The 23886-nt window shown below is 38.6% G+C and overlaps 1 long non-coding RNA gene across 3 annotated transcripts in view; it reads left to right on the top strand.

Annotated features, from left to right (window-relative positions):
* The window catches only part of LOC144314434 (uncharacterized), a 92552-nt gene that overhangs the window by 44956 nt on the left and 23710 nt on the right, over positions 1 to 23886 (top strand). Inside the window, exon 5 of one of the 3 annotated variants that reach the window (XR_013380310.1) lies at positions 23041 to 23222. The exons of the other annotated variants lie outside the window; for them this stretch is intronic. This is a non-coding gene — a long non-coding RNA (uncharacterized LOC144314434). The remainder of the gene's footprint in view (positions 1 to 23040; positions 23223 to 23886) is intronic. 3 annotated transcript variants of the gene reach the window in all.

Here is a 23886-nt window from a genome sequence, read left to right as displayed (position 1 = left end):
ACAGAAATCATAGCATGCTGGAACCAGTCTACTAGCTTTGAATCCCAGCTCTCTACTTATTAAGCAAAAACCTTTGGCAAGCCACTTGTGTTCTTTGTTTTTCAGTTTCCTCATCTGTAAGAAGGGGTAATAATAGTACTGATCATGGGACTGGTCTAAGGGATAAATGTTAACACACTTCAGAACATCCCAGGGTAGTGGTTTGGCATAGGGAAAGCCCTCTACAGATGCTGGCAGTAACTGTTTCTCAGATCTTTCAAGATTATTATAAATGAGGAAATACATTGTAGATTTAGTGCTCTCTGGAAAATATATTCAAGCTGAAGAGCAGCTAATTTTCCTAAATATCATGTGATGTGCTATTAGTGATACCAGAAAATGTACAAATACAAAAAATGCTGAGAGTGCTGATTAACCCAGAACTCTTTTATAGATTCTTTGTGACACCTTTCAGTCCCCAAAGCTCAGTCCTTGTCTCCTCCAAACACATGAAATCAACAATTTAAAAACCAAAACACAAAAGGTATGACTTTGAACCACACCTCCAAAAGCCTGGCCCTTCACATGCGTAATTGTACAATTGTTTGGTGTAAATATTTGTTCACTTCTCCCTCCCCTACTCATCTGTAAGCTCCATGAAGGCGAAGGCAATAGAAATGCCAAATTGTGTATCAGTTGCACTCACTCATTCATATGTATTTACAGCAGCTTGATGACCCTCTGTTCTGCCCACAGTCCCCAGCTGGCTGGATGCCTGGTTGTGGACACCCTTCCATCAGCTTACCATAGGGCACAGGGTCTGGAGTGACAAGAGCTGAGTTTGAGACCTGGTCCTCCACTAACTGAACAGGAATTGACACAACCTCTGTACATTCCAATTTTTTCAACCATAAAGGAGATGCTATCATTAAAGATTGAGTGAAATTAATATGTAAAGTGTTGTAAAAATGTAGGGTTTTAAATGGTGAACGTGGAATTCACTAGAAATTCCTCTGATGACAGTAGCTGGATATTAAAACGAAGACTGATGTATTACGTATGATATGAACTCGAATGATTTTTATGTTTGCAGTCTACACTCTCCTTTTACCTTGGTAAATCATTCTGAAACAAGCTCACCCCCGCCCCGCAGCTTCTCCATTCAAGAATGATGCAATCCTGACCTGTGATGTTTTCAGAAGTGTTTTCTGAGCATTGGCAGCTTAAACTAAAAGCATCCTCTCTATTTTTTCTTCTTGCTATTGCATATGGGATAACTGCTCTCACCTGTTAACCCCCTCGCAGAAAATCCGCCCACCGCACAATAGCTTGCAAAACACAGCGTGGCACTCTGTGTGTGCTGCATAAAGAAGTCAGTGGGCAGGGTGTGGGGTCAGCCTGCTGTTGGGGGCAGGCTGGTTTTGTTGGCACGTCCCTTTTGTGAAGGATGTAGTCATTGTTCTACAGTCTGTACCGGGCTGCACACCATCTATTTACTTGCTGTCCTTGAACTAACAGGGGGTCTTTTCCCCCAACCATAAATGGGTTGGTGTGAGAGAATCTTCTCCCGCTGAGGGACTCACTTCTGCACCAAGTCCTCTTTGTTAATCTTCTGCAAAATAAGGCAGTTTTTTGTTGAAGAGAAAGCAATCATTAATTTTTCATAAGAGCAGCAAAGTTGTGAATAGCAGAGGACCTCTTGAATAAAGAGCTTAGAGGTTCCAAAGAGAGAAGAATAACAAAGCCCAGGGGGGGAAAAAGTGTATTCTTTCTTATACTATTTATCATTCCCCCAACCCCTTCATGCCCTGTTAAGAAGGAAGAAGCCATTTATGCAAACTAACAGTTCTTCAAATCTCATGAACCTTAATTTTAATCTTTATCAGTGCCTTTTTAAATGAATAATACAGTGACCTTCAGTTTTGTCCTGTATTATGTGAGGTTGATTCATAAAGACCGCTTTAGTTTTTTAAATTAAGGCAGAAGCTGTATGTATTCTACTCAATTCTAGCATTAGCGTTATCCCAAGTGTGGCATTTATGTTCTTTCGCTTCTTTGGTATAAATAAATATCAAAGTAGGAAGACCAGTGTGAACTCTACAAGGAATAATAAACTAAAATAATATGGCATTGATTTTGTTCAGGGTGTCTAAATGCATTTTTATGATTGTGTATGTTTATAGCTTCTTCACACAAGTGACATGAATTCCAGGCAATTAAAAAGGACATGAATTTCAAGACATTTAGAAAGAGTCTCTGCTTTCCAGTAGCCCTGCATTTGACCAAATTGTAGTTCTTGAGAAAAGCACGGCAGATTTGAGACCTCCACCTTAAGAAATGGTGGAGTTATTGCCATTTTGTATTGTTTTACAATATTATTGCAAGGAAACCACATTAGGGGACTTGATTTTGGCTGCTGAAGTGCTGTAGGAGGATATAACAATTTAATAAAAGAGCAGAGAAAGATTCCCTTACACCGCATGTGTGTTTTCATTTTGCGTTTCCTCCAATCAGGGGCTCTCAGACTGGCCTAGAGTCTTGTTGCTGAGGTCTCAACCTATGTCACCTTGAGTGAAGGAGACATGACACAGGAGCTTGGGAGCCCTGCAGGGTCACAGAGAGGACTCCTTGATAAAGGGAAAGGGAACACCACATGGACAGCCTTCCACAGAATGAATTTAAGATGTGTGATGTTCTTGTGCATTTCAGTAAGATAATAGACACTCTCTTTATTGTTCAGCTAACTTCTCTGTCTCCTCTCTGACCTTCTCAGGGCATTACTGTTACTCTCTTGAATTTTTTTTGTATTATCTAAATTACTCAAGTAATACATAAATATCAACTCCTTGAAGAAATTAAAACATTACAGAGAAGTTAAAGTCCTCTCAGACCCCCTACCACTAATACATGTTCCTGTTTGCCCTCCTCTCCCTGTACCTCTATCCCCCATTTCAGCAACCATGCTCAGTTTAGTCTGCATCCTTGGAAATGTCTTAGATACATTTAAGCACCATCATTAGCATTAAACAACTAGATAGAACTGCTTTTAAAAGGTTCCCCTCTCCCATATTGGTATAATATTCTGTGTATCTTTCTGCTTTTTAAATTCATTAATATTTCCTGGAGATCTTTCCATGTTAATCCATATAGATCTACTTCATTTGTTTTAATTGCTTCATGATATTTCATGGTGTGTCTGTGCTGTAGTTATTCAGCTTTTATCCTAGACGGGCTCATTTAATTGTTTTTCCAATTTTTCTCTATTAAAAATTCTGTAGTAGTCTGTGACTTCTTGTGCACAAGAGTGCTTCTCTAGATCCATACCTACAGGCAGGATTGCTGGACCACAGAACATGCACATTTTAGGGTTTAACAGGTAGGGCCAAATTGCTCTCCAAACTGGAGGCACCAATTTACATTCCAACCAGCAAGGCATACCTTGGGGTATGCATTTCTCTGCATCCTCACCAATATTATCAGACATTAAAAGTTATGTGACTTGAATGGGTACAAAATGGTGTCTTTTATAATATTTCTCTTATTACTAATGAGATTAAGCCACTTGTTGTATGTTTATTGGCTTTTGGCATTTCCTCCATATGATTTGTTTATTCTATTGGGTTATTTGCCTTACGGATTTGTAGGAGTTTTGTGTGTGTGTGTACATGTATATATATGGACATATACATGTGTATATGTACATGTACACCTATGTTTTTACACACACACTGTATTGTAATCTTGTATCTGTTGGATGCATTACTGTCTCTGGGACCATGGCCTTCATTTAAATGTGTTTCTGGTATCTTTTTTCTCACCATTGTTTTTGACTTAGATTTTTTTTTCTCAATCTTACTGTTCTTTTCCCCCAACTTCCTTGTAAACATGCAGTGATTATCATCCTGAGCACATGGTACATTGGTTACTTTTTCCATATCAGAGGGGGGTTTGATGACTTTGTTGCCACCTCCCATTCATAGCTGTAGGAGAAGCTCAAGTGAGAAGGAAATAGTAATTGCTACTAAAACCCATTAGCAGCAGCCTACCTTGGATGCAACTTTTCTTCCACATATTTATCCACGTTGAGGGCTTGAAGTTTGAGGAAACGTATATATGGGGATGGTGAGTGCAATTATATGTGGGAGGTTGAGGTTTTTTTTTTTTTTTTAAGTATAATTGGGAAGGGGAAAAAAACCAACTCAGCAGTTTACCTGCCATCTACTTTTCAGAAACTATGGGCCACGACTCCCAAGGCTGTATTCTGGGTTTTATTGTACACTTCAAATTGGGATATATCTCACAACAGTTGCATTTAATTGGGAGATTATTAAGAAGCATGCACAAATTCAGAGCTTCTCACCCAGAAAATGCAGCTGATATCCAGCCTAAATGAAGTTATTCTTCCCTCTGTGTTCCACTGTCCAGCAAGGAAACACATAGAGAGGGTAAACCAGGACAGAGCTTTGGTTACACTGCTGTCCCCCAAACTTCAGTGATTTGAAAACCACCTTTCCAAATATTGCCATAATAACTTTCCTCCTGTGCTATTATTTACTTAATAGTCTTCTTAAATCACCTAATCTCTGATTGTAAATAACTTCATTGAAGAGGATATATTTAACCTTTACCACTACCACAAGTGTTTCACTTGTCATATATAAAATAGATTGTAACCATGAAAATAAATACAAACACAGTAATTATGTAGCAGGAAAATACTCTGCACCTGCAGTCTGCTAGCTCTTATTTAAAGAGGAGTTTCAGTTAGGGCGCTTGGGTGGCTCAGTCAGATGAGCGTCCAACTCTTGATTTCAGCTCAGGTCATGATCTCAGGGTTGTGAGATTGAGCCTGGCTCCACTCAGGCGGGAGTCTGCTGGAGATTCTCTCCCTGCGCTCTTACCCCTGCCTGCGGGGGTGCACAAATGTGTGTGTGCACGTGCTCTCTCTCTCTCTTTCAAATACATACATACATACATACATACACACACACACACATGAAATCTTTTTTAAGGGGGGAGAGGGGCACATGGCTGGCCCAGCGATTTAAGCATCTGCCTTCGGCTCAGGTCACGATCTCAGAGCTCTGGAATCAAACCCCAAGTGGGACAACCTGCTCAATGGGAAGCCAGCTTCTCCCTCTCCTCGCCCCCACCTCTCCCTCCCACTCAACACACACACACACCCTCCCTCTCACACAAATAAATAAGTAAAATCTTTAAATTAAAAAAAAATTTAAAGGGGGAGATTTAGCAACTATTACAAAGAGAAAAAGGTGTTAAATACATAATGGTACCAAACTAAGATTTTTCTTTCTGATGTAAATAGAATGGAAAGAAGATTGAAATGAGATCCAATGCTGTGCTGCCAAAATCATGTTGGGAATCACCACTATCCCACATTCAGGAAAATGTTGGTATGGCCAATGGTTTGGAGTAACCCAGTGAAGTAGAGTATCCTTAATCTGTTTAGTGCAAAGTATGTCCCTAATACTTTTCTTAGTAATTCTGAGGCCAAGTTGCCTCTTCCTCCAAAACACTTGCTTTGTCCTATCTCCCCTTAAATCTAGTGCCATTGATTGAACACATCACCTTCGAATGAATTGATTGATTGTACAGACCTTTGGGTACCTGCATGCTTTTATTGGTGTGAGGCCATTGCTGTGTATCCAGATCAGATACTCGGTTGGGTTTTGCTTGGTCCTAAACCAGTGAGCCTCACCCAGAAGCAGTGTTCCATCAGAGTCACACCCAACAAATGCTGTTTTTCACAGAGAGCATAAGGTGGGAGGAGGGAGAGAGTAGGAAGGATCAGAAACCTATTCAGTGGAATTGAAGCCTATTTTAAGAAGAAAACAAGTGGCAACATGCAGTGACATAAGATGTCATGGCCATATTTTGAAAAGTACATCTAGGTGACCTTAGAGTCTACTTACCTTCCTTTGGGTTCAGATGCCATCATGTACCCATTTTATTTTTTAAATATTTGGAAACCATGCATGGACTTTAAAAATAAGCAATAAAAGGGGTTTTTTTAATGATTGCACTTATTTCCTACCCCATATTCTTTCCCTTCTAGCCCTACTCCTAGAGGGAGCCAGCCAATTTTAACCCATTTGTTTGTAGGTCTTCTGCTGATAAGCTCCACGTTTCTATATAATATGCTCCCACTTTTGTTTGGCCATTTACTACCTTTAAACAATGTCTATCTACTTCTTGCTGTTTGGGATGAAAATATAAGTAATAGCATCACCCTCCCCTTTTCCTCTTGCTTCATTGTGTTTTGGCTGTTGAGAAGTCTAATGATAATCTGATTTTCAGTCCTTTATAGGCAGTCTGTTTAGTTCCTGTGGAAACCTCAGGATCCCTTATTTTTTTAAAGATTTTATGTATTTATTCATGAGAGACACACACACACACACAGAGAGAGAGAGAGAGAGAGAGAGAGAGAGAGGCAGAGACACAGGCAGAGGAAGAAGCAGGCTCCATGCCGGGAGCCCAACGTGGGACTCAATCCTGGGGCTCCAGGATCACACCCTGGGCTGAAGGCAGAGCTAAACTGCTGAACCACCTGGCTGCCCAGGATCCCTTATTTTTATGGTTCTGAAATTTCATTATGATGTATGCATAATTTATGCCCACGTATTTCAGATTTTTATAAAGATACCAATTCAGTTATCTCCAGTAATTTCTTAGTATTTCATATCTTTTGATGCTATTAGTAACAGTATCGTTTTTTACATTTTAATTTCTGAGTATTCATTTTAGCATATGTAAATATAATTGAAATTGCATAATGATGTACCTTACAACATTGTTAGACTCATATTAATTACATTAGCATTTTTGTACATTCTCTTGGATTTTCTACCTAGACAATCATGTCATCTAAAGACCATTTTACTTCTTCCTTTCCAATCTGGCCTTTTGTTTCTTTTACTTAACCTCATCCATTGGCTAGAAACTCAAGAGCACTATTGAATAGGAGGGGTGAGGGTAGACATCTTTGTCTTGTTTCTGGTCTTGGGGGGAAATGTTCAGTCTGTTACCATTAAGTATGATACTAGTATATGTTTTTGGTAGATACGTTTTTTTCATGTGGAGGTATTCCTTTTTAATTCCTACTTTTTGAGAGTTCTTATCAGGAATGTATGTTACAATATATAAAAAACTTATATAACTCAACACCCAAAAAACAATCCAATTAAAAATGGGCAGAGGGATGCCTGGGTCGCTCAGCAATTGAGCAGTCTGCCTTTGGCTCAGGGCGTGATTCCAGAGTTCTGGGATTGAGTCCCGCATCAGGCTCCCTGCAGGAAGCCTGCTTCTCCCTCTGCCCGTGTCTTAGCCTCCCTCTGTATGTCTCTCATGAATAAATAAAATCTTTAAAAAAAAATGGGCAGAAGATGTGAACAGACATTTCTCCAAAGAAGACCTAGAGATGGCCAAAGACACATGAAAAGGTAATCAACAACACTTATCATCTTGGAAATGCAAATCAAAACTACAATGAAATATCACTTCACATCTGTCAGAACAGCTAAAATCAACAACATAAGAAACAAGTGTTGGCAAGGATGTGGAGAGAAAGGAACGCTCTTGAGCTTCTGGTGGGAATGCAAATTGGTGCAGCTACTCTGGAATACAGTATAGAGGTTCCTTAAAAAGTTAAAAATAGGGGCACCTGGGTTGCTCAGTCAGTTAAGCATCTTTCTTCGGCTCAGGTCATTATCCCAGGGTCCTGGGATGAAGCCCCAGGACGGACTTCCTGCTTAGCAAGGAGGCAGCTTCTCCCTCTCCCTCTACTTGCCCCACCCCACTTGTTTTTTTTTTTCTTTCTCTTTTTCTCTTAAATAAATAAGTAAAATCTTTTTTTTTTTTAAGTTAAAAATAGAACTACCCTAGCATCCAATAATTGCACTAGTGGGTATTTACCTGAAAAAAACACAAAGACACTAATTCAAAGGGATACATGCACCCCTATATTTATACGACATTATTTACAATAGCTAAGATATGGAAGCCACCCAAGTATCCATCAGCTGATGAATGGATAAAGAAGATATGGTATATGTATACAATAGAATACTAAACCATCAGAAAAGACGAATACCCACCATTTGCTTCGATGTGGATGGAACTAGAGGGTATTATGCTGAGTGAAATAAGTCAATTGGAGAAAGACAGTCATCATATGGTTTCACTCATGTGGAATATAAGAAATAATGAAAGGAATTATAATGGAAAGAAAGGAAACTGCGGGGGGGGGGGCGGAATTAGAGAGGAAGACAAACCATGAGAGACTCCTAACTCTGGGAAACAAAGGATTGCAGAAGGGGAGGGGGGGGTATGGGGTGACAGAGTGATGGCACTAAGGAGGGCACTTGATGTGATGACCACTGAGTGTTATAGTATAAGTTGGCAAATTGAATTTAAATTTTAAAAAGATGTGGTATGTATATACAATGGAATACTATTTCATCCATAAAAAAAAAAAAAAAGAATGAAATGTTGCCATTTGCAACAACATAGATTGGAGCTAGAGAGTATAATGCTAAGCAAAAGTCTGTCGGGGAAAGACAAATACCATATGATTTCACTCACATATGGAATTTAAGGAAAAAAATGAACAAAGGGAAATAAGAGACAGACGAACAAAGCAAGAAAGAGACTCTTAACTATAGAGAACAAACTGATGGTTACCCGAGCGGAACGGTGTGGAGGATGAGTTAAGTAGGTGACGGGGATTAAGAAGTGCACTTGTGCTGAGCATTGGGTGATGTATGCAACCGTTGACTCACTCTCTTGTACACCTGAAATTAGTTTAACACTATATGTTAACTACACTGGGATAAAAATTTAAAACTCAATAAATAAAAAAGGAATGTATGTTAGATTTTATCAGAGACTTTTCTGTGTCTATTAAGGTGACCATATGGTTTTTTTTACAGCTTATTAATATAGTGAATTACACTGGTTGATTTTTAAATGTTAAGCCAACTTGATGTTTCTGGGACAAAACTTTCTTTGTCTCTCTATGTATTGTTGGATTTGATATACTGAAATTTTTTTGGAATTTTTGTAGGCTCATGAGGGATATTGGTCTATTTTGTTGTTGTTTTTTCTTCTGTCAACATCTTTGTCTAGTTTTGGTATTAGGGCAATATTGAGCTCATACAAAAAATTAGAAATTATCTCCTCCATTCCAATTTTCTGGAAAAGTTGTATAGACTTGGTATTATTTCTTCCTTAATATTTAATGTAATTCACCAGTGAGTTCTCTGGCCTGGAGTTTTCTTTGTGGAATGTTATTTTTTAATTAAAAATGTCTTTAGTAGATATAGGGCTCTTAGGTTATCTGTTTCACTCTCAGTGAACTTTGCTAATAATTTGTGTCTTTCAAAGAATTTGTCCATTTCATCTAGTTATCAAATTTGTTGGCATAAAGTTCTTCACAATATTCTCCTTGTTATCTTTTTATTCTCTGTAGAGTATATAGTGATGTCACTTCTCTTGGTCCTATTATCTGCAATTCTGTCTTCTTTTTTTTTTTTCTTGATAAAACTTACTACAGGTTTATCATTTTTATTCATATTTTCAAAGAACCAGTTTTTGGTCTCATTGATTTTTTTCTATTGTTATTCTTTTTTCTATGTCATTGTCTTATGTTCCTGTCTTTATTATTTCCTTCCTTCTACATAGTTAGGTTTAATTTGCTTTTGCTAGGATGCCTCGGTGGCTAGGGGTTGAGCATTTGCCTTTGGCTCAAGTTGTGATCCCGGGTCCTGGGGTCAAGTCCCACATTGGTCTCCCTGCAGGGAGGCTGATTCTCCCTGTCTGTGTCTCTGACTCTGTGTGTCTCTCATGAATCAATCAATAAAGTATTTTTAAGAAATATTTGCTTTTGATTTTTAAGTTTTGTACAGGGAAAATTAAGACTTGTCTTCTTTTCTAATATAGGCAGCTGGTACTATAAATTTCCCCCTCCATACTGCTTTAGTGGCATCCTCCAAATTCTGTTATCTTAATTTTCATTCAGTTAAAAATAACTTTCTAAATTCCAATTCACCTTTGACCTATGAGAAATTCAAAAGTATATTATTTTGTTTCCAAATATTTAGTGATTTTTCAGGGACTATTCTGTTGCTGATTTTTAATTTAACTCCATTATGATCCTAGAATATGCTTTGTGTGACTAGAATCTTCTTTAATTTACTGAGACTTGTTTTATAGCCCACAATATGGTCTATTGTTGTAAATGTCCATATGCTCATGAAAAGAATGTGTGTTCTGCTGTTGGGTGAAATTGTTCTATAAATGTCAATTAAATAAGTTGTTTGATAGGGTTGTTTAGATCTTCTATTTCCTTATTGATTTTCTGTCTACTTGTTCTGTATATCATTGAGACAAGAGTATTGAAATATCTGGCTACATTTATGGTTAGTCAATTTCTTCTTGCAATTATACTAGTTTTATCTCATGTATTTTGAAGCTCTGTTATTAGGTTTGTGATTATATGTGCTCTTGATGGATGAAACCCTTTATCAATATGCAATGACATTCTTCATCCCAAGTGATACTCTTTGATGTGAAATCTCCTTTATTTAATGTTAATTTAGCTTTCCTTTGATTGTTCTGAATATATGTTTTTCCATTCTTTTACTTTTAACCTACTCTGTCATTATATTTGGAATGTGTTGCTTATAGGTAAGTCTTGCTTTTATTTAATCTGACAATCTCTGCCTTTTAATTGTGGCATTTAGACCATTTATATTTAATGTGACAGGTGATGTATAGGTTTAAATGCTATTTCTTTTTTATTTGTTGCATCCCCTCTTTTTTCCTTTCTTCCTCTTTTCCTCCCTTACTTTGGATTAATTGAATTTTTTTACAATTCTATTTTATGTCCTTTGTTGGCTTATCAGCTCTAACTTTGCTTTTTGTTATTTTACTCGTTACTTTAGGGTTTATGAGAATATATTTAGCTTATCATAGTCCACTTTCTAGTGATTTTATGCCACTGCACATTTGGGGTAAGAATCTTGAAGTAGTATATTCCTGTTTCTCCCCTGCCAACCTTTTTTGTCATTATTACCATACCTTTAACCTCTAGAAATGTTACAAACCCCACATTATATTATTAATTTTATTTAGACAATTATCTTTCAAAGATATTTTCAATAAGGGTCTATATATGTATATATACACATATGTATTTATGTATGTATGTATGTGTATATATATGTGTGTATATCCATTTCCATTATTCTTCTCTCCTTTTTGTAAATTCATATATCCATCTCACATCATTTTTCTTTTGCTTAAATTATTTTCTTTAACATTTCTTATAGTGCAGTCTGCTAGTATTGAGTTCTTTTAGCTTTTATATGACTTAAAAAGCATTATTTACCTTTTTTTAAATTATAATGTCCAATTTTATTCCTATAAAACTGAATGAGTTGTCCATGAGTTGAAAACTTATGTCCACATAAAACCCTGCATATAAATGTTTACAACAGCTTTATTAATAATTGCCAAAACATGGGAGCAGCCAAGAGATCTTTCAGCAGTGAATAGATGAATGAACTGTGGTACTTTCAATAATGGAATATTATTCAGCAATAAAAAGAAGTGAACTATCAAGCAACAGAAAGACATAAAGGAGCCTGGAACACACTGTTAAGTGAAAGAAGCCAATCTGAAAAGGCTACAAGCTATATAATTCCAACTCTATGATGTTCTGGAAAAGGCAAACTAGGGGGCAGTAAAAAAGATCAGTGGGGCAGGCAGAGGGGGTGAGGCAGACATGCTAGTTGGGAGGGAGGGATGAACAAGCAGAGCACAGAGGGCTTTTAGGAAGAAAAAGGGGCTTGGCAAGAGTCACAACATCACCCTTTTTTTTCTACAATCAAATTTACTTTCCCCCAAATATTAAATGACACATGGATACTTAGAAGGACAAAGAAAAAGCAAAATAAGAAAGAAAACAAAGAAAATCACTCATGAGTACACTACACAGACTACTGGGAAATTTTAAGTGTATTTTTTATTTTCAAACATTAGGAATATTTTCCTTTGTTATAAGAAAATACCCATCTAACACAAATTTAATGAATAAAATTGGTGTAAAAACCAAGAAAAAGAGGGCTTTTAGGGCAGTAGAACTATTCTGTGTGGTATTGGAATGGTGAGCATATGTCATTATACCTTTGCCAAAACCCATAGAATGGTGCAGCCTGGGTGGCTCAGCAGTTTAGCGCCGCCTTCAGCCCAGGGCGTGATCCTGGAGACCCGGGATCGAGTCCCACGTCGGGCTCCCTGCATGGAGCCTACTTCTTCCTCTGCCTCTCTCTCTCATTCTCTCTCTCTCTCTCTCTCTGTGTCTCTCATAAATAAATAAAATTTTAAAAAAATTAAAAAAGAAAAAAAAACCCATAGAATGTACAACACAAAGAGTGAACCCTAATGTAAACTATGGACTTTAATAACATATTAATAATGACACTTATCAATTGTAACAAATATATCACAGTAATGTAAGATGTTAATAATAGGGTAATGAGTAAGGAGTGGCAGGGTACATGGGAACTCTGTACCTTAGTTCAGTTTTTCCCTAAAATTAAAATTGATTTAAAAAAATGAAATCTATTTTTTAAAAATTGAGTTAAATAGTATATATTGTAGTTACAGAGTATGTGTGTGTGTGTATAAAGTATATATTAAAAAAATAAGTATGTATTTATTTATTATGTTGATATATACTACTTAACATAGTAGTTAAGCCCATGGATTCTGGAATCACATTGTCTGGGCTCAAATCCTGACCCTGCCACTCAAAAACTCTGTGACTTTTAGGCGGGTGGCTTAAAAACTTTGTGCCTCAGTGTCCCCACATAGAAAATAATAATAAAATGATAAAAATAAAACAATAATAGAATCAGGGTGACTCAGTGAGTTAAGTATCTGCCTTTGGCTCAGGTTGTGATGTCAGGGTCCTGGGATTGAGCCCTGAGTCATCAGGCTCCCTGCTCAGTAGGGAGTCTGCTTCTCCCTCCCCCTATGCCCCTCCTCTCTGCTCATGTGTGTGTGCTCTCTCTCTCTCTCTCTCACAAATAAATAGTTTTAAAAAACAATAATAGGATATTTCACAGTTGTTATGAGGATTAAATCACATGTGAAGCCTTTGAACAAACCCTGGTACATGCTAAATACACATAATGATATCTATGGTTAATGTTATTTGATCATGAATACTCACTTGAAAAAGAAAGACTGAACATATTTTGGAAACTACTTCTTGAATACACTTTACATGATGAAGAGTGGGGTCTTAAATATGTAAATTTTTATAAGGATGCAAAGTATGCCAATCCAATATAATTGCCATTTTGCACATTAAATTCCTGGTTTTGGTACTGCCTGATTGGTGCTGCTGGCCATGGTGGCATTGGTTTTGGTGCCATTTCATTTCATTTCCTTCAGATAAAATATTTCTGAATTTAAGAATTCTATAAGGACACTCAATTAAAGCACTTGTTAAAAGCCAGAGGCTTTCCACAGATTCCTGCTCTGGGCAGGAATAGCATGAAGCTACTGAACATCTTCCTTGAACTAGTTCTGTTTCCATGAGCCAGTCAACTGCAGATGTCACAGCATGGGTGCTGTAGCAGTCTCTGCAGAGGAAAGATGTGGATGGCCAGATACTCTTCCTCAAGGGACTACACCAGTACTCATGGATCTCTCACCTGCTATAGGCACCCAGCCCATTCAGTCTCTACTTGCCCTTTCATTTAAAAAGGATAGGTTCACTACATATAGAATTCTAGGTTAACAGGTTTTTGTTTTCCTTTTAGTACTTAAAAAAATGTGATTCCACTGTCTTCTCACATGCATTATTTCTATCTAGAAAGCCACTATAATCCTTAGCCTTTATTATCTCTGTATAATGTGTCTGTTTATCTAAAGCTGCTTTCATGATTTTCTTCCCATCACTGGCTTTAAGAAAGTTGATTAGGATATACTTTGTGGTCTCATTCTTCATGTTTCTTATACTCAGGACTCACTGAGCTTTGTGGATCTGTGGTTTTATTGGTTTTTTTTTTTAAATCAAATTTGGAAGTTTTTTGCCATTTGTTCCTCAACATTTTTTTCTGTCCCACCCTTTCTCTACTGTATTTCGGGGACTCCAAATTCCCATGTATTCAGTGGCCTCAAGTTATCCCACGGCTTATGGATGCTCTGCTCATTTTATAAAATTCTCTTTCTCCTGGTCTTTTGTTCTGAATGTTTCCCATTGCCTTGTCTTCAAATTCACTAGTATTTTCTTCTGCAGTCTCTAATCTGCCATTAATCCTAGCCAATGTAATTTTTGTCTTAGATTTTGTAGTTTGCTCTAAAGATTTGTTAGGTAAGGGTCATCTGAGTGGTACAGTTGGTTAAGTGTCCGTCTCATGATTTCAGCTCAGGTGGTGATCTCCGGGTGATGGGGTCAAGCCCCACATCAGGCTCCATACACAGTGTGGAGTCTGTTTGTCCCTGTTTCTCTGCTCCTCCACCTGCTCATGCTTCTCTCTCTCTCAAGTAAATAAAATGTTTAAAGATGTGTTAGGTAAGATCAAAGAAGTGTTTGGTTTGGGGGTAATTATTCCCCACAATTGAGGCAAATCATTCTGCATGTGTACACAAGGTACTGCAAATCTTGAAGTTTTCCAATCTCAGTGGTTGGAAATAGGCATTATTTCCAGGCCTATGTCACCAATTGACACTGTTCTCTATCCTTTTGAATGGATTTTTACCTGGCCTTGGGTAGCATCTCCCCATGCACACACTTTTATTTCCTCAGCTGAATACTCAAGTAGAACCATGTTAAGATCTTTGGAGTTCTCTCTCTGTACAGCCAGCTCTCTCTCTCTGGTACTCTTCTCTGTAAGTTCTGGCTGCCAAGGTCAGTTCTTTTTTTTTTTTTTTTATGAGTCTTTTTTTTTTAAGATTTTATTTATTCATGAGAGACACAGAGAGAGAGGCAGAGACACAGGCAGAGGGAGAAGCAGGCTCCATGAAGGGAGCCTGATGTGGGACTCGATCCCAGGACTCCAGGATCAGGCCCTGGGCTGAAGGCAGCGCTAAACCGCTGACCCACCCAGGCTGCCCCCCAACGTCAGTTCTTATATTCATCTGCATCCACTTAACTCCAGGACTCCCACCTGGGTTCACCCTCTTTGTGCTGTGGCCTGGAACCTCCTTCCAGGCAGTAAGCTTGGGGAATCAGAGGGTTACCTCATTTGTTTCCCTGTTCTCAAGGACCACTAGTTTTTTTTGACCAATGTCTAGTGTCTGGTATCCTATTGTTTCCTACATTTTGTCCATTTTTTCTAGGTTGTCCTAGATAAGACGGTAAATCAGGTTCCTGTTATTCCATTTTGGCTAGAACTAGAAATTTGGCATTTACTCTCATTTTAGTGGGGTTTCAGTGAAAAGAGGAAATACATATACTCATTTCACTATATTGAACCAGAAGCGCAGAGAGCACATTTTTTTAAAAGGATGCTGCTGCTTATTGTATTAGAGCCTCTATTAACACAAGCTCATGGCCTTGTAATTATTTATTCAAATTCATAACCTCTGAATGGACTTCTTGAAGAGTGGAAACTGTGTCTCATTGATTTTGGGCTTATCTTAGTGCTAAATGGGAGACCTATAGATGTTTGTTGAATGAGTGAGTGAATGAATGATGCTGTTACTTCAGCATCATTAATATCTATAAGGTTGCAGCATCATTAATATCGGTAAGGTTGCAGATTTTAGGAGTTGAGACTGCAGGTAAGTTAAGATCTTTGTAGGGAAATGCAGTTTACCCTCCAGAACATTATTCTTTTAGGCTGCAGCTTTTTGGGAGTCATTAACATTAGCACTTGCTTCTGCCTTCATGGCAGGAAACACTTCTTTAAAATGCTGTCATACATTGTTCTGGTGGAACATGTCCAAAACACTTGGGGAAATTTTATTCTTGGCCATTAATCCTCGTAGTTTTCTAATCTGATCTCAGTGTGAAAATTATTGTAGAATAACAGAAAAATATATCTTTCCAACCCATCTATTCGCTTGTTTTATTTTCATGTAATATCAATTTAATATTTTAAAAGTTCCTTAAGGTTCAATGTATAGTGATAAAGACAAATGGATATATTTTAAGACCAGATTATCCTTTTCTAAAGAGTATGGAACTGTATCATATACTTATTGAATCTTTCAGAGACTCAGAAACTGAGAAATGTGAGTGAAATCATCTAAGTATGTCACTTCTTAATTCCTTGGATTATAAAGGTAGCATAGCATCATGGTCTCAAGTAACTATGGAGCCCGATTGCTTGTGTACACTTTCACCTTTTACTAGCTGTCTGACCTTGAGCGAGTCACTTAACCTTTCCAAGCCCCAGTGTACCTTATGTAAAAATGGGCTAACAATAGCACATTCTCTGTTGTTACAAAGATTAAAATGGTTATTGCTAATGAAATGCTTTAAATGGTGCCTGCTACATGGCAAGGACTAGGTAAGTGTAAGAAAATTAAAATAAGACAAAATGAAGTGAGATAGAATAAGAATAAAACCTTACTCCATCATTTAGCATTTTGTCTCATTCTACCTCTCCCAAAGGTAAAAACTCCAGTGCTTTATCAAAGTATTTCCTGCTTTAATAGATTGCATTTTTGGAAATCAGTTGGCTATTGAAGATAAAAGAACCTTTCCTAATTTCCTCTTCTAGATCTTTTATGCAACAATGATTCCTGTCTCTGTTTATTTCATTGAGTCATGTTTAATCAGGCTCTTTCCTTGGTACCTTCATGTTTTCTTTAGTCAAGACCTTCAGTTTTCCTCAGTTATACCATAAATTCTACCTCTGCGCTGTCCCCTCCCCAGCACCAAGTAGACGCTAGGGATTTCCCATCATAATGTCCAATCTACCCTCACCTTTGTTATGTGGCTATTACCTGGCATGCTTTAACACAAATATGCTTTCCATCCTCACTGGGTTCCTTCCTAATTTAATATCCTTATTTTCTACGGTATCCTGATTTCACAGGTATCTAAGGCTTACAGCATTATTTTGGGTTGTTAGAGACATACTTTTGATTTACTATCCCTTTTCCATTTTTAAGCTTATTTATCTGTTATATTATTTAATTTGCTATTATAATATGTATAATATTCTCTATTTTATATAATATGATTTTTAGTATGCATTTAAAGTACTTGTTTTATTAAATAATAATAATAATGTTTAATTAAATACGTTTTATTATTTAGCACCATCTGTCTGCGTTATGATTGTCCTAGCATATCATTGTCCAGATTATTAAAAAGTTGTTTAAAAAAGCTTAGTCAGCAATGAGTGATTGAATTTATTTTGTAAATATGACTCAGCTCATGGCTTTTTGAAATTTATATTGATTTATGTTTTTATTCTGTATCTCGGTCTATCTGATGCCATCTTCGGGGACTTCTGTGTACAATGCATATCCTTATATCTGTTTCTATCTGGGTATTTGAGACAAGGGAGACCCACAAGGAAAAGTCCACAGAAACAAAGATGAGCCTAAAATCAAGGTTTCCTAATTAGAATTAAATTTTTTAAGATTTTTTTACTTATTCGTTTCAGAGAGAGAGCAAGAGAAAGCATGAGTGGTAGGGAGGTGCAGAGGGAAAAGGAGAAGAAGACTTCCTGCTGAGCAGGGAGCCCTATATGGGGCTCCATCCCAGGACTCTGGGATCATGACCTGAGCTGAAGGCAGACGCTTAACTGCTTAGCTGACTGAGCCATCCAGGCGCCCCCCTAATTAGAATTAATTTCAATTCAGCGCAGTCCCGTCCAACATCAGAAGACTTGACAGCTATCAAAAGGGCATCTCAAACACACATCACAGATACCTCTGCCTGCCTGCCCCACTGGGGCAGTCACTGTTCTCAGTGTGTAGATGGCAAAGGCTCTGTGGGTATCTGACAAGAGAACCTCAGTTATGCAGGCTACACTTACATCATCACACAGCAGCCCTGCGCAATAACAAGTACTTATTATGAGGATGGGATAAAGTGTAGATTAAATAAAGCCACATTGTGATGGGTCACGGTTTCTAAACAAACCTTCCTGGCTGATTTGGGCCTGACACTTTGAAAGCTGCTGGTATGACTGCACTTGAACATGTGGAAAGAAGAGTCAAGACAGAATGATGAAATCCTTTTTTTTAAGATTTTATTTTTATTATTTATTCATGGGAGATACAGAGAGGGAGGCAAAGACATAGGCAGAGGGAAAAGCAGGCTCCTCAAGGGGAGCCCGATGTAGGTCTTGATCCTGGGACTCTGGGACCACACCCTGAGCCAAAGGCAGATGCTCAACCCCTGAGCTGCCCAGGCATCCCCAGAATGATGAAATTCTGGAATGCTTTTGTTTAAAATTACTCTCTTGTATGTGTGTATGGACACAGGCACACACACACACACACACACACAAACCCCTCCCCCACATCCATATCCACATGCACCTGCGTATGTGAACTGTTCCCTGGGTGCACTTCTTATCATTTTATCCAACCAAACGCTGGTCATTCCTACTGTGGTCCTTCTCTAGATGAATTCTCTAAATATTTGGAGAAATAAGAGGGTATCCTCTATATGTGTGCAGTAGTGGATTTTGCTGGCTCTTAAAACATTATCTTTTATAAATCCCCAAGTGTTAGAAGTGAGAAAATCATCTTTCTTTTGAATTTAGCAAATAGCATTTGTGTGCATACATGCTTATGCCATCTACACACTTACACTGTAATTGAAACACTGTGGAAAAGCAAACCATCAGCTTTTAACGTTGTCAGGCATGAGCTTCTCCTTCTTATCTTCTCCTAAATTGATGTTTAGAAGAACAAGAGGCCTCTCTGGCTTGGTGTTTATAAGCCCTACTGGAAAAAAATGTCAGTGCCTTTTTAGACTCAGAATCACATGATAGTAAATGTGAATCTAAGCAATGGCTCAAGTGCTTTCTAAGCAATGATTCCGATAATCACACACATCCTTCTTTTGTTTAGTAAATGGCCATAAAAGCTAATAAGAAAGTAGTGCTATTTGCATGTTTCATGCTCTTACTCTGTATGGAGTCCAGTAGTTGAATAGTCTCATCTGGGAGCTAAGAGAGGCAAACAGAACTGATTTCCTGAATCCCCTAGTGAGTGTCTCCAGACCTAGGGAACAAGTGTTTTGGGGTACAAGTTAAGACTGGAAAGGTTTTGCTAGTACAGTGACCTGGACATGCTGCTGGAGAAACGAAATGCAGTCCTAGGGATGTTGAAGCCTTTCCTCTCCTTGAATGGGCTCTGTTCTAGGATGTTCCCCCATGTGAGGGTATTGTACTTACCGTGGAGTTAAATGTCAGATCATCACATCCTTGGGATGGAAGCAATTAGAACAAGATTTATGTTTGTAAAAACATTTGATTATCAAAGTAAGTAATCAGGGTACTTGGAAAAAAGATAATGCAGAGATATGGGTTCTGAAGTCAGACAACCTCTTTTCAAATCCCAGTTCTACTTGCTGAGTGATCTCAGGCTAGTGACTTAAACTCTCTGGGCCTCAGATTCTTTCTGTATAAAAGGAGGGAAATATTGGATAATCATACATTTATAATAAGTGTTAAATGAGTTGTTATGTGCAAAACAATTCACAAATAATATGCACTAAATAAATGTAAATTATTATGATTTTATTCATATGTGTGAAGAAAGGACTTTCACAGCTAAGGTATCAAAAGAAGTGGAGATGTTGAGGAACTGTTTGGCTTTAAAGGATAAATTCCAGTATGGAATGAGGCCCTGTCTAACAACCAAATCCCATATGACATAATGTGTACCTCAGGCTTCAGAGGGGGAAAATGTTTAAAGGTGCCAAAAATTACTTTGTGGGTTTTTTTTTCAAATTATAATAAAGGATATCCTCATTCCTGTCTTAACTTTCTCTCCCCTAGCACTATCTCTTACTCTATGGTCTGTGAGTGTATCTCTCTTCCGAGTTTGGCCCTTTTTTTAGAACTAGTTGTGAACTCTTTGTTCTCTCACATAGACATATGATAGTGGGGGAGGAGGGGTGTGTATTTTTTAAATTTCAGTAAGAAATCTGTCTTGCCATCTCCGTAGAGTAGAAAATTTAGAGTCTGTTAATTTCATTCCCCTTTCAAATCCCATTCAACAGTGTACTTAATGCATGATCCAGGTTAACCAGACATTTCCACGTGAGTAATGTGCAGCCTTCAGAGGTTTGGGGTGGGCTTTGGATTTTGTATATATTAGAGAGAATCCTTGGGGTATCTTTTGAAGTGGTCTATTTGGGGACTGTGCTAATATTCACTGTCAGACAGCCCAACCCTAGGCTACTGGAATACCTTTTGTCCCTAAGCATGGGAAGCTGCAAGTATCTGCAAAGTTAGGATCTCCTTGGAATCCTTAACCAACAACTGCCAGGTATGAGTATAAATACCCCAGCTTCCTTGCACTTTGGCTGAGGGAATTCTGAGGCATGTGTGTTGCAGTTTTCCAGTTTCCCTCTGAGTCACCCACTGGGATGGCTGGCTTCCCACTGTCCCTCTTCCCCTGTCCACCTTCCCTTCTTTGTCTCATGTCTCCCCTCACTTCCCCCAAACTCCCTGCGCCACCCCAGAAACCACTTAGCTCTCAGATCCTTGGCTCTGAGTCTCTTCTAAGATGGTATACACACTGTAAAGGCAGAAGGGCATCTGCTAAGCCTGGATTGGGTTTTGCCAAAACCACTTTGTGCCCTGACTTGGCACAATTAGTAGACCATTGCTTTCCCTGGGTTTGAAATTCTCTACCCACTCAGAGAACAGCTTATCATGGATGCCAACCTGTCAAGGTTTAGACTGTTGGAAAGTGGGCGAGGACCATAGCCACTCATTGACTTACTCAACTGGGACAGCAGGACAGCCAATTTGTCTTGGGGGAGGAAAATTTTAGTAGCAGCAGACTGGCTTCTAGCATCCAGCATACTGTGAGTGCTGGTTTCTCAGCATGAGTGGGCCTCAGCAAATGCTGCTATCCATTTCATCCACTCTCTTTGCAGACAGACTTTTGAGACAAGTACTTTGCTGTTATTCTAGTACCAACCTAGCTAAACCAGTCACCATACCCACTATTGTGTCAAAGAAAACACCTGCTTCCTATAAGATTCTCTAGCTAATGGGGAAAACAGGTTAGTTCATGTGGTCTCTTACTGCAAGCCAGCTCATCCTTTGGCAATTGGAAACCAAGATTGCACATTTAGACAGGTGGATCTTTTAAAAGCATCTCCTTTACCATATTCTCCGTTTCAGACTTATCCCTATCTTCTTTCCTGTTTTGCTTTATCACCTTTGTGATGCTTTAATCCTCAGCACACCAGCTGAAGCTCTGTGAAATCTGTATCACAGTATATTAGCATTCCAAAATACAGGCAATCTCTGAGTAGACAATAAATTTGATTTTGCACAAGTGGCATCCTTTATACTTTGCTCATAAGGCAATCTCTCAAGTGTATCTTTTTTTTTTTTTTTTGAAACACAACACAAATAGTCTGGTGAAGTAAAAATGGGTTGCATGATGGGTTTTGTGCTCAGCAAAAAGAACTTGGACAAAGCAGCCATGCTGATGTTCTTATTTACAAAGGTTGCCGTCTGGGAAATTAGTGTCTGCTGCTGCTCAGTAATTAGGAAAATTTAGGACCCCTAGCGCTCCAACATCTTGCATTAAAGGTTGTATGTCATCGGTGTTTTCATGAGAATTTGCTGGATTTCTGTCATTAATAACAGGCATAAACCCAGCAAGCAGTAGAATATGCATTACATTTAATCAATTTGCTATTTGTATTCATTATGTATGTCCTCCATTTTGAGTCATGAAAAATTGAAAGGCCGTTACAAATAGAAGGAGCATCATGGATTACAAATGATGGAACAAGAGCATAAGCACTATTAATTGGTCAATTGTTCTTGTCAGTACATTTAAAGTGATTAAGGCAGAAAAATTAGAAGGGACATGAATGTGCTTGGGAAGTAGAAGCCCAGGAACACTGGGGTGCTCCCAAGTGCCTCGTGCCCACATAAATGCAGCAAAAGCCAACGGCATTTATTCCAGCAAATTCACTCAACAAGTGTTTGTTGAGCACATGCTGTGTGCCAGGGGTTGTGCTGAGTGTTGGGAATACAGCAGAAAACAAAGTAAATGAAGTCTTTGACCTCTGGAGGCTTATATGCAGGTGGGGAGGGAGAACTGTGAAATGATGCAAAATATGTAGAGCTAAATACTTAACACAGATATATAATATCTAGTAGTGGTAAGACCCGTGAAGAGCACCAAAACAAGAGAAGGGCATTGAGAGTGATGGATGGTAGGGGGGCAGGCCTCTTTGGGGAAGTGACATGTGAACAGAGGTTTAAATGAAGAGAGAAGACAAGCCATATGGCTCTCGGGCCAACGAAGGGTATTTCATTCATATGAATTGGTCTAATATCTCAACTTTTATCTAACTCTCAAGAATACAGGAATCCTTGTAATTCTTTGTGTTGGCTTTACCCAGTGGAATCACTTCTCCAGAGCTACAAAGTCTATCAATAGCAATTGTCTCACTACTGCCCCCTTCTGTGCTAGCAGTCCTGTTAAAGTGAAAACTGATGGCTTTAGTTAGCATTTTAATTGCTAGCATCTAAAGCGCTCATCACAAAAATAAAAATAAAAAATAAAGCTCTCATCACGGCTCACAAAGCCTGAGGTGATCTGGCTCCTGTCTCTCATTTCATACCAGTCTTCTCTCTCTTGCTAAGTTCTAACCCCTGGACTTCCTGTTGCTCACACTGCTAGCTCTAGCTGTCCCTCTGCCTGGTAATCTGCCCTCAGACTCAGAGAAGCCCTTCCTGACTAGCAGGCCAAAGTTGTTTCTTGGTCCCTTGCTATGAGGTCCTCCTGCTTTATTTTCATCACGGTCCTTACTGTTGCCTGAAGTGCATGCTCTCTGCTTGTTTGTTTCTTGTGTAGCTCCCATATTTGAGTACACACTCCCTGAGACCAGACACTCACCACCTGAGTTCACTGCTATATTCTGGTGCCTGAAACAGTGCCTGGCACACACAAGAGTCTCAAAGGCCCAAGATGAAGGAAGAGATGAGTGCATTAATGAGTGAGTCAATCGATCAATCTGCTAAGCAGCCAAAATAAAGGTAAAAATGGACAGTTTGATGTCTGCCTTTTTTATTCAGGTAGCTATTTTCAAATTTTGCCTGAAATCCACATGGAAGAAATGGGTGTACATTCTGAGCAGTGCTATCTACAGTTTGGGGCAAAGGAAAGTAATTAGGTAACATTGATATTTGTACTATTTGGCTCTTGCTATACCTTTTTAAGTAACTTAAAATTTATTTTCAATGCATTGATTCATTTCTATAGGTTAAAATGGTATGTTACTGTCTTTGATTATTTGCGGGTGATAGAATGGGGGCCCAGGTGAACCATGGCAAAGGAGTTTCATGGCAATTCTGCTTTTCAGAATTGATGATCTAAGAATCCTTACTTAACACATAGCATCTGGAAAATAGATCAGGAGAGGGTGATGTTGTGTGGTGGTTCCAGACCCCACGTTCATTCCAGGATATGGTTCGTAGCAGACTTCTGAGTATCTATCATGTAACAGACTCTGTGGCAGGTTCTGGGGTACCAGGTGAAGGAGGCAGTATTGCTCCCTACCACCAGGAAGAGCTGATGGTCAACAGCAGTGGTTCTCAAACACCCCCTCACACACACACTAGAATCACCTGGGGGTCCCCTGTATATACCTATGTCTGAACCCCCTTCCAGGAGGCCAGTTGGTTCAAAATCTCTGGCCCA

The sequence above is a fragment of the Canis aureus genome, chromosome 5 (assembly GCF_053574225.1).
Source record: "Canis aureus isolate CA01 chromosome 5, VMU_Caureus_v.1.0, whole genome shotgun sequence".
Lineage (NCBI taxonomy): Eukaryota > Metazoa > Chordata > Mammalia > Carnivora > Canidae > Canis > Canis aureus.
This window is presented reverse-complemented; position numbering and strand designations above follow the sequence as displayed.